This window comes from Podarcis liolepis (genome assembly GCF_965112155.1).
Source record: "Podarcis liolepis genome assembly, chromosome: W".
NCBI lineage: Eukaryota > Metazoa > Chordata > Lepidosauria > Squamata > Lacertidae > Podarcis > Podarcis liolepis.
Window position 1 is genome coordinate 19,719,480 of NC_139568.1, and position 9,702 is coordinate 19,729,181.

General features: G+C 41.9%; 1 long non-coding RNA gene across 1 annotated transcript; it reads left to right on the forward strand.

Moving 5' to 3' along the window:
- Positions 1 to 1,688: 1,688 nt before the first annotated feature.
- Positions 1,689 to 8,275, forward strand: LOC310697755. The gene is made up of 2 exons (XR_014521197.1): positions 1,689 to 2,055; positions 2,300 to 8,275. It is a non-coding gene; the product is annotated as an uncharacterized lncRNA (long non-coding RNA).
- The last annotated feature ends 1,427 nt before the right edge of the window (positions 8,276 to 9,702 follow it).

Consider the following 9,702-nt stretch of genomic DNA (forward strand, 5'->3'; position numbering starts at 1 on the left):
GCAATTTATTCAGAACAAAAGGCAAAATTGATAGTTAATAATGTGGTGACAGAAGAGTTTAAGATTGAGAAAGGAACACGACAGGGTTGCCCTATCTCCCCACTGTTATTTATTTCGGTCCTGGAGGTGCTCTTGAACATGATCAGAGGGGACAGGTTGGTTGAAGGAATTCAGGTCGGAGCTAAACAGTACAAACTTAAAGCTTTTGCAGATGACTTGGTTTTGACATTACAGGAGCCAGAATCTAGTACGAAAAGGGTGTTAGAATTGATTCAAGAATTTGGTCGGGTGGCAGGATTTAAATTAAATAAGCAGAAAACTAAGGTTTTGGAAAAAAACTTGACAACTTTAGAAAAAGAAAGGTTTCAGAAGGAGACAGATTTAAATGTGGTTAAAAAGGTGAAATACCTAGGGGTTAATATGACGGCTAAAAATTTGAATTTATTCCAAGATAATTATGAAAAATGTTGGTCAGAAATTAAAAAGGACTTAGAAATTTGGTCAAAACTGAAGCTTTACTTGTTGGGTCGAATTGCTGCTATAAAGATGAATGTATTGCCAAAAATGTTGTTTTTGTTTCAGACCTTGCAGATTGTGGACAAGATGGAATGTTTCAAGAGGTGGCAGAGAGATATCTTTAGGTTTGTCTGGCAGGGCAAAAAGCCCAGAATAAAATTTAAAATACTAACTGATGCTAAAGAAAGAGGGGGGTTTGCCCTGCCAGACATGAAACTGTATTATGAATCAGCAGCTTTCTGCTGGTTAAAAGATTGGCTACTTCTAGAGAACACTGATATTTTGGATTTGGAAGGGTTCAACAATGTATTTGGGTGGCATGCATATCTGTGGTACGACAAGGTTAAAGCTCACAAAGCTTTCAAGAACCATATTGTCAGGAAGGCAGTGTTTAATGTCTGGACAAGATATAAAGATTTATTAGAAAGTAAGACCCCAAGGTGGTTGTCACCAATGGAAGCTAAGGCTCAGAAAAGACTCAATATGGAGGCCAACTGGCCAAAATATTGGGAGATAGTAGAAAAAGATGGAGATATATGGAGATTGCAGAGTTTTGAGAGACTGAAGGACAAAGTGCGGGATTGGTTACACTATGGTCAGATCAGGGAGGTTTTTAATAAGGACAAAAAAATAGGTTTCCAGGTGGAAAGATCGAAACTAGAAACAGAACTGTTAGAACCTAAAACTAAGGTACTTTCAAGAATGTATAACTTGCTGTTAAAATGGAACACTCAGGATGAAACGGTTAAATCAGCTATGATAAAATGGGCGCAAGACATTGGCTATAACATTATGTTTGCTGACTGGGAACAGTTATGGACCACCGGTGTGAAATTCACGGCATGCAATGCCTTGAAAGAAAATATTATGAAAATGATTTACAGGTGGTACATGACCCCAGTCAAGCTTGCAAAAATATATCATTTGCCAGACAATAAGTGTTGGAAATGCAATGAAACTGAAGGAACATTCTTTCACCTTTGGTGGACATGCCCAAGGGTTAAGGCCTTCTGGGAAATGATCTATAATGAACTAAAAAATGTATTTAAATATATCTTCCTTAAGAAACCAGAGGCCTTCCTTTTGGGCATTGTCGGCCAGAGAGTGCCAAAGAAGGATAGAACTTTTTTTATGTATGCGACAACAGCTGCAAGAATACTTATCGCAAACCACAAGATGGCGACGAAAGGTAGCAGCCTAGTTAACTTCGTCTGCCCTTAGATTAAGTCTTAAGTAGTTTTAAGTAGTTATTTTAACCCCCTCTGGGCTTTTATTGTTTTTATTGCTTTAGACTAAGTTTCAAGTAGTTCTAAGTAGTTTTTTTTTCTTTTTTAACTCCTCTGGGCTTTTATTGCCTTATTGTTTTATCACCTGCTTCGTGCTTTAGCCTTGCTGCCTTGCCGCACCCCCCGCTGTGCATTTAGTGCTGTGGAGCTGAGTAATCTTCTGAAACGAGTGAGTGGGGAAGGGAAGAGGTCTGGCCTTACTCCCCTGCCGTGAAGGGACCCCCCGTCACTGGAAAGGAAAAAAACAAGGTGGGTGATCGGAAACACCGAAAAAAGGGTTGAAACAAGTCCTTTTCGAGTCCCGTCTGAGTTCTGTCTGTGTGAGTAAGACCGTCTTCAGCAAATCAGACTGATAAAGAGGCTCGGCTTGGAAAATAATTACCACCCTTCACCTTATATTAATTAATCCTCAGCTTCTATCAGCTTTCATCAACAAAAAGGACACTGGGAGCTGACGGAAGAGCTCTCAAGCCTTCCTCCCTTCCTCCCTCTCCCAGCTCCACCAAAGAAACATATTGAGAATCAGTGCTCGCTGATGAGCTAAGCAGGAGAAAGCTGCAGATACACCCCTATTCATCCATTGGCTCTGCTAATTAGGCAGAAGCACTGGGGGACAACTGGCTTTCTAATAGGAAGACAACTACCCAACATGGTCCTCACTAGAAAGATATGTAAGGAGTTGGGTATCTTGCCAGATACGCCACTTAGCCCCCCGGGACCTGGAAAGAGACAAAGTAAAATTATAAATTACTTCCCCAAGAGGGAGGAATGCATGAGTGAACAAATTGAACCAATAGTTGACGAAGTCACTCCTCCCCCTCTTACTTATCTTGACCGGTCACATTACTTCAAAGAGCTTCAACAAAACTCTGGAAACACAAATTCCCCAAGAAGCCTGGCGCAAGAGCTAGTTCTAGCTGAAAAACTTGAGGAAAATATTTCAGTCGTCTATAATCAGCGGCCCCTGGCAGAATTAACAACATGCCACCAAGACCAGGCGCCCACTTCCAAACATACTCAAACTGAACTGAGTGATGGCCATTTTCAGGCCCATTTCTAGGATATAAATACAGACCTTTCCAACATAAAAAATTACTTGACAATAACAAATGGGTTATTGCTGACCCTTGTGGAAAATTTTATTCCCCAACCAAAAGAGACAACAGTAACTGATGCCCCCCAAGTGCGTAAACCAGATGAACTTGTGCATAACTCTGATGAACTAGTGAAGATGAGACAAGCAGTAACAACCAAGAAATTGCAAAAAAAATAGATCAAAAGCCCAGGGAAAGAAAACTAAGAACATTAAAACAACAAGGAAAATAAAGATAAGCCGACATAAACAATGGCAGAAATTATTTAATCTACTCCCATTGGACTCAAATAAATCTGCTGCACGAGACAAAAAAGAGAAAGGCAGGAAGGGGAAAAAGAAGCCATCGCCAAAGCTAATGGCTAAGGTGGCATCTCTGAACCAGAGTTTAGAACTAAATGGGAGGACGGAAGCAACGTCCCAGAGCTCTGGTAACAGTTCACTCAGTGAGCCAGATTCTGGGGGAGAAGTGGTCCCTAACAATGAAGGCAGCAAACCACTTAGCAAATCGGGAAATGGGGACGATGCAATGCCCAATCGCGATGACAACACTATACAAAATGGGCAAACCTCTACCCAGGTAAGATGTTGGAACCTGATTTTAAATCACCAAAAATTGGTATTTACAAACTTTCCAAAATCAAAGGGCTTCCTTACAGGGAAAGATCGAAGAATGAGCTCTTTGAACATTCTGAATGATATACTGCCAGGAGTAGTAAAGCCATATGACATTATTTCTGTAGATTACTTGCATCATGATGGTTGTTCAATGAGAGCAATGATCACATTCAGAGACCAGAACCTGGCCAAGTTTATCTACAGATCAAGATATATATTCTTAAAGGCCCAGATAAAAATTCTCAGATTTTTTGAAAACAAGGCACCACTGAATCCCCTTCTGGAAGCCAAGCACGCAAACCCTAGTAAGGAGAAACAACCTCCCCAAACCCGGCCTGGTCTCCAGAATTGAGAGCCTCAAAAACTAAAAAGGAAAGATGCCCACCCGCATCAAGAGAATGAAGATGAGAATCTTTTCTCCGTGGAAGAAAATACCTTAATTAGGCAATTTCGCCATTTTCCATCTCCAATACAAGCTGAGATATTAGAAAGATTGGATATGCTAAGAGTTAAGCTGGCTGGGAGAGATATAAACAAGGAAATCAATGTGGACGCCCACAAAAAGGACCAGACTTCCTATAATTTGAACTCTATACAAGAACAAAACCCAGCGGCCTGTCGGCCATGTTACCTTCAGACAATGGCTGAGATTAACCTACCCCCAATTAAGGAAGCCCAGCACACTGAAGAGAACACTACACCACCTCCAATAAGGAGAACCATCCTGAAGGTGAACTCACCAGGCTCTTGGGACAAGTTGAGGTACCTAGACGAGGCAGAATTAGGCCACAATCAGGTACCGGAAAAATACCTACGGAAAGAGATAACACACTTCAAAGGCCTGGTGACCACTAATGTCAGTATTCAACAGTTAACAGCCGAAACTATAGAACACTTGGCTAGTTTGCCATGTATGGAGAGCAATGGGCCGGCTCATAAAAAAGTAATCCCTAAAAGCACCTTGGGAAATAACTGATAAAGATCAGACCAGAGACAAACACCAGCCGGCTCCCTATCTCCGCGGAAACCCGACATCATTAGATATGAACAGATTCAATCCTCACTCACAAATCAAGCAAAAGCAGTTCTTTCCTTGAAAGACGCACCCAACCCATCCCAGAGCCTTAAAATTGTCTCCTGGAATGTTAACGGCTGGGCGACAAAGCAAATGGATCCTGAAGCAATGAATTTCATCTCTTCTTTCGACATTGTGTGCCTCCAAGAGACCCGGTCCCAACAAAGTATCGCTCTCCCAAATTATTGCTCCTTTAGTTCCTGTGCTCGTAAACTAACCAACAGGGGTCGCCCCCAAGTTGGCCTCGCCTGTCTTATTTCAACCAGCTTATTTCTCACTACTTGCGAGGAAATTAAATCTTCCCCTTACTTTCTCACTATAAAGATCCACCTCCCAAAGACCAAAAGCCCATGGTTGATAACTACAGTATATCTGCCCCCAGTAATTAATGATTTCGACCGCAATGAAAGGTGGTCTGAACTTTCGTCTTGGCTCCATGATCTTCAAACAACTAACCCAGGACTTCCTCAAATCCTCTTAGGCGACTTTAATGCAAGAATAGGTCCCAACGACGATGATATAGTATCTCCTGCAGCACTCCTGGACAATCCCCTGCAGCCCCCCCTGGGGAAACAGATGTTCTCTTGATCCTATAACAAACGCGTAGGGGAGACTGATGGCCCAATTGGCCATGGAAAACGATCTCTGCATCGTGAATGGTAACATTACTCCCCTGTCCTTGCAGCAATTAACGTGTATTACTTCCCGGGGAACCAGTGTTGTCGACTACATTTTATTGACGCCGGAGCTATTTTCAATTTCTACAAAAATGGAAGTGGCTGAATATTTTGGTGGTGACCACCTTCCATTGACTCTATTGTTAAACCTAATAGAGCCACTTTCAGTCCCCTCAAACTATAGAACCATGGTACAAAGCCACCCTGTATACAAAACAAAGAAATGGACAAGCCTCAGCTCCTCTCTTGCCCTGGACATACAAAAATCATTTGATATGTCTGCAGCTCCCTCTGATCCAATCCTGCCTGCTGATCAATACCGGAAATTGCTTGATGCTTTCTCAGCAACTTACATAACCACCACCTCGCCTACTCACCAACGCCTTTTCTCTGAATCGCCTTGGTTTGACAAGGAATGTAAAGCCCTAAGAAGGCGAATTAGGAAAATGGTCAGAATCATCAAATTTTCCAACGACCCCCAAACCCGTGCAAAGCTCATAGAGATTAAAAGGACATACAGAAACATGATTCATTGCAAGAAGCAGCAGCACATCTTTGAGGCTTGGTCCACTCTTCGTTCGGCTGTAGAGAGGCATGACTCCCGCTCCTTCTGGCGCTTAGTTAGACCTTCGGCACCATTCAATCCAGCTACCCAGATTTCCGCTGGTGAATGGATTGCCTATTATTCAACCAGTTTCGCTTCTCCAAATCATCTTACAGATCTCCTTCAGTCCCCGTCGGACCTCTGTTCCTGTTCTCTTAGTCCCACTTCCTCAATAAACTTTACCTCAACTCGCATTTTCAACATCATAATGTCAATGCGAAGGAATAAGGCCCCCGGCCCAGACATGGTCCCGTTGGACCTTTTCCTGACTGATCCTCTTTGGTGGAGCGAACACCTGACTCCTGTATTCACCGCTATCTCCTCTGCCCTAGACATCCCCGACTCCTGGAGAGAAGCTATAATAGTTCCGATCTTCAAAGGCGGCCAGCCAAACATCCCAAGGAACTATCGCCCCATCAGTTTATTATCCATCCCGGGGAAAATATTTGCCGCTGTTTTACTGGAGGAACTTCTCTCATGGGTCCAGGAGAGGAACATTCTACCGCTAGAACAGATTGGTTTCCGAAAGTCAGCGTCAACCATGGACCATTGTCTAACTCTCTATCACCTTGCCAGTAAATACACTGCTCCAAGGCAAGGCCACCTATTTGCCGCTTTCATGGACCTGGAGGCCGCCTTTGATTCCATTCCTAGGCAGAGATTATGGTCCAAACTTGCCCATCTGGGAATTGATCCGCACCTCTTCTCCCTAATTATTTCCCTTTATTCAAACACCACAGCTCGCGTCCGAAGTGGTCCCAACGGCTCCCTCACTACTCCATTTCCAACGGCCAAGGGCGTCCGACAAGGTTGTCTCTTGGCCCCTTTACTGTTTAATCTTTATCTTCATGATGCAATTTTCACTTTGAAGCTAGCATCTAAGTATCCTCCTCACTTAGCAGGCCACCCCGTCGCTTCCCTTTTCTATGCTGATGATGCCATCATCTTATCCAGAACAGCTGCGGACCTAGCAAATGCAGTTAATGCATTTATCGCTTATTGTAAGGCGGAAGCTCTTAATATTAATTATAAAAAATCGAAAGTCCTCCACTTCACTCGTTCCCGCAAACTCAAGTTGGAGCCGCTTAAGATCACAGGTGGCTACTTAGAAAAGGTAAAAGCCTTTAAATATCTATTCATTTATATCTATTCATTTATATCTATTCATCTATCAAATATCTATTCATTTATAATCTCTCCTGGTCCACCCATCTACAATCTGCCTTTCTCGCTGCAACCACGACCTCTAACACCATTGTCCGATTTTACCACCAGAAGGGCGGCAAACACCTTCCAGCAGCAATTCAAATATTTAATGCCAAAGTTGTCCCTAAATTATTATATGGATGCGAAGTATGGACTACAGCAATATCAGGTAACTTGGATCGCCCACTTCATATGTTTCTGAGATCTCTTTCCGGCGTCCCGAGATGAGTCTCAGGTGCAGCCCTACGACTCGAGTTCGCCCAGCCCTCAATTGTTAAACGAGCATGGAGCCGAGCCATTTCCTATAGCTTCCACCTATTAGCATCGGATGCTCGAATTAGAGGTGGTTTTTCCAATCTGATCCTAAGAGACATTCATAATTCCCCTTGGAAAACTACAATTAACCTCAAATTCCGCTCTCTTCTCAATTTGAATTGTAAAACTGTTCTTAACTTAGAGTGTATCAGCCCGGCGGCCCTACCTCTAATTAAAAAGAAACTACAGCAACTTGACTTCTCTAACACAGCTTCCTATGCAAGAGGACCGTGTTCAGGCCTAGCCCTAGCTATTCCTCCTCCTGAAGGGATCCCTCTATACTGCTTTACAATTTCTTCAGAGGCTAAGCGAAGGGCCTTTACCTGTGCCCGTCTCAACTGTTTTCCTACAGCAGTTCTGTCGGGTCGTTATTCCAGAGTTCCCATCGCAAATAGAGCATGCACCTGTAATGACACGTCCCTGGAGACTATGGAACATGTAATGCTCTTCTGTCCCAACTGGACAGATGAAAGATCTCGGTTTTTAACTCCCCTCGTGAATAAGCTTCATCTCCCAATCCAGCCTTGGATAGTGTCCCTCTTTTTGCAGGATTCTGATTGTTGGATTACCGAGATGACAGCTAACTTCCTGCTTAGTGTGATGAAGAGGAAAGCGGCACTAACTTCTTCCTTAACACCACAGCTGCAGTCGACATGCCGCACAATCGAACAAAGTTCCAAGTAGCGGTATTGTACAAGGACAATCGAGTTAGGACAAATCTGAGGAGCTGAAGGACCCTTTAACGGTCCTCCTCCAGCCTCAGCAGTTTTTTTTTCTTTCTTTAAGTAATCGCCCAGGACGATATCTACCTTTACCTCCCCACCCCCATCTTATGTTGTTATTTCAATGTATATCATGCTATGGCCACACGGCTAATGCAATAAAATCCAAGTGAATACTTATTGCAAAACACTGGAAGACAGAAGATTTGCCCACTCTGGAAGAATGGCAGATGCAACTGATAGACTGCATGGAATTGGCAGAAATGACTGACAGAATCCGAGACCTGGGAGAAGAGACAGTGGAAGAGGACTGGAAGAAATTTAAGGACTATTTGCAAAAGTACTGTAAATTGTATGAATGCTAGAATGATGCAGGATATAAAGATAACTTGGCATTAGTAACTTAGTGGAAAGAAGTATGAAAATAACTGAACTATAAGAACAAAGATGAAATTTGATTAATATTATGTCAAGCTTAAATATTTAAATATTTGATAACAAAGGGTAAAATTGGAGACATAATATTTGAAAGGTACAAATTAAAACAAGATTTGAGAGAAGGTGAAGTATTGCTGAACATGACTTTGTAAACAGGAATGCAGGAAAGGGAGATGTGAGGGAGTCTGAAAAGAAGGTTATGGAAATTTGGTTTTTGAAATTTAACTATGTTGTATTTCTCTTGTTCTGTGTGTATTTTTTTATTTTGGTGATGGTGTTTTATGTGCTTGGTGTTATATTGTTTAAAACCCTTAATAAATATTTTATAAAAAAAAAGAAAAAGGAAAAATTGGACTTGATATGTCTGCAAGAAACCCATGTGACTAGAATACATAGGAAAGTATTAATTAATAAAAGATTAGGTCAAGAATTTATTTCATCAGATAAAGTTAAAAAGAGAGGAGTGGTGATTTACGCAAAAGAAAGTTTATTACCAAAACTCATTTTTAAAGATGACCAAGGAAGATTTGTGGCAATTGAAATACAATTTCAAGGAGAGAGACTGTTGATAGTAGGGATATATGCACCAAATGAGGGGAAATCAGAATTTTTTAAGAAACTGCATGAGACGTTGTTGGACTTTATGGATTATAACATTATTATGCTTGGAGATATGAATGGAGTGGTATCGACAAATATGGACAAGTCAGAAAGACAAGTGGTGACAAAAGAGGGAAGACTACCGAAAACCTTTTTTGAAATGACAGACAATATGGACTTAATCGATATCTGGAGAACTAAGAACCCCCTAGGTAGAGAGGGGACATTCTTTTCTGAAGCCCAAAAAACTTGGACAAGTATTGACCAAATCTGGATAACCAGAGGAATGGCTCCCAAGATTCGAAAAGTGGAAATTTGCCCAAAAACTTGCTCCGACCATAACCCTGTGAAAATGGAAATGAAGCCAACATTGACTGGTTCCTTCAGATGGAGGATGAATGACGCCTTGTTTAGAGATCCAGAAATTACCAAGAAGGCCCAAAAAATTATGAAAGACTATTTTGAGATAAATTTGAAGACCACTGTGGAAAAAAGAATAATCTGGGACGCAAGTAAAGCTGTAATGAGAGGGTTCTTGATACAGCAGAATGC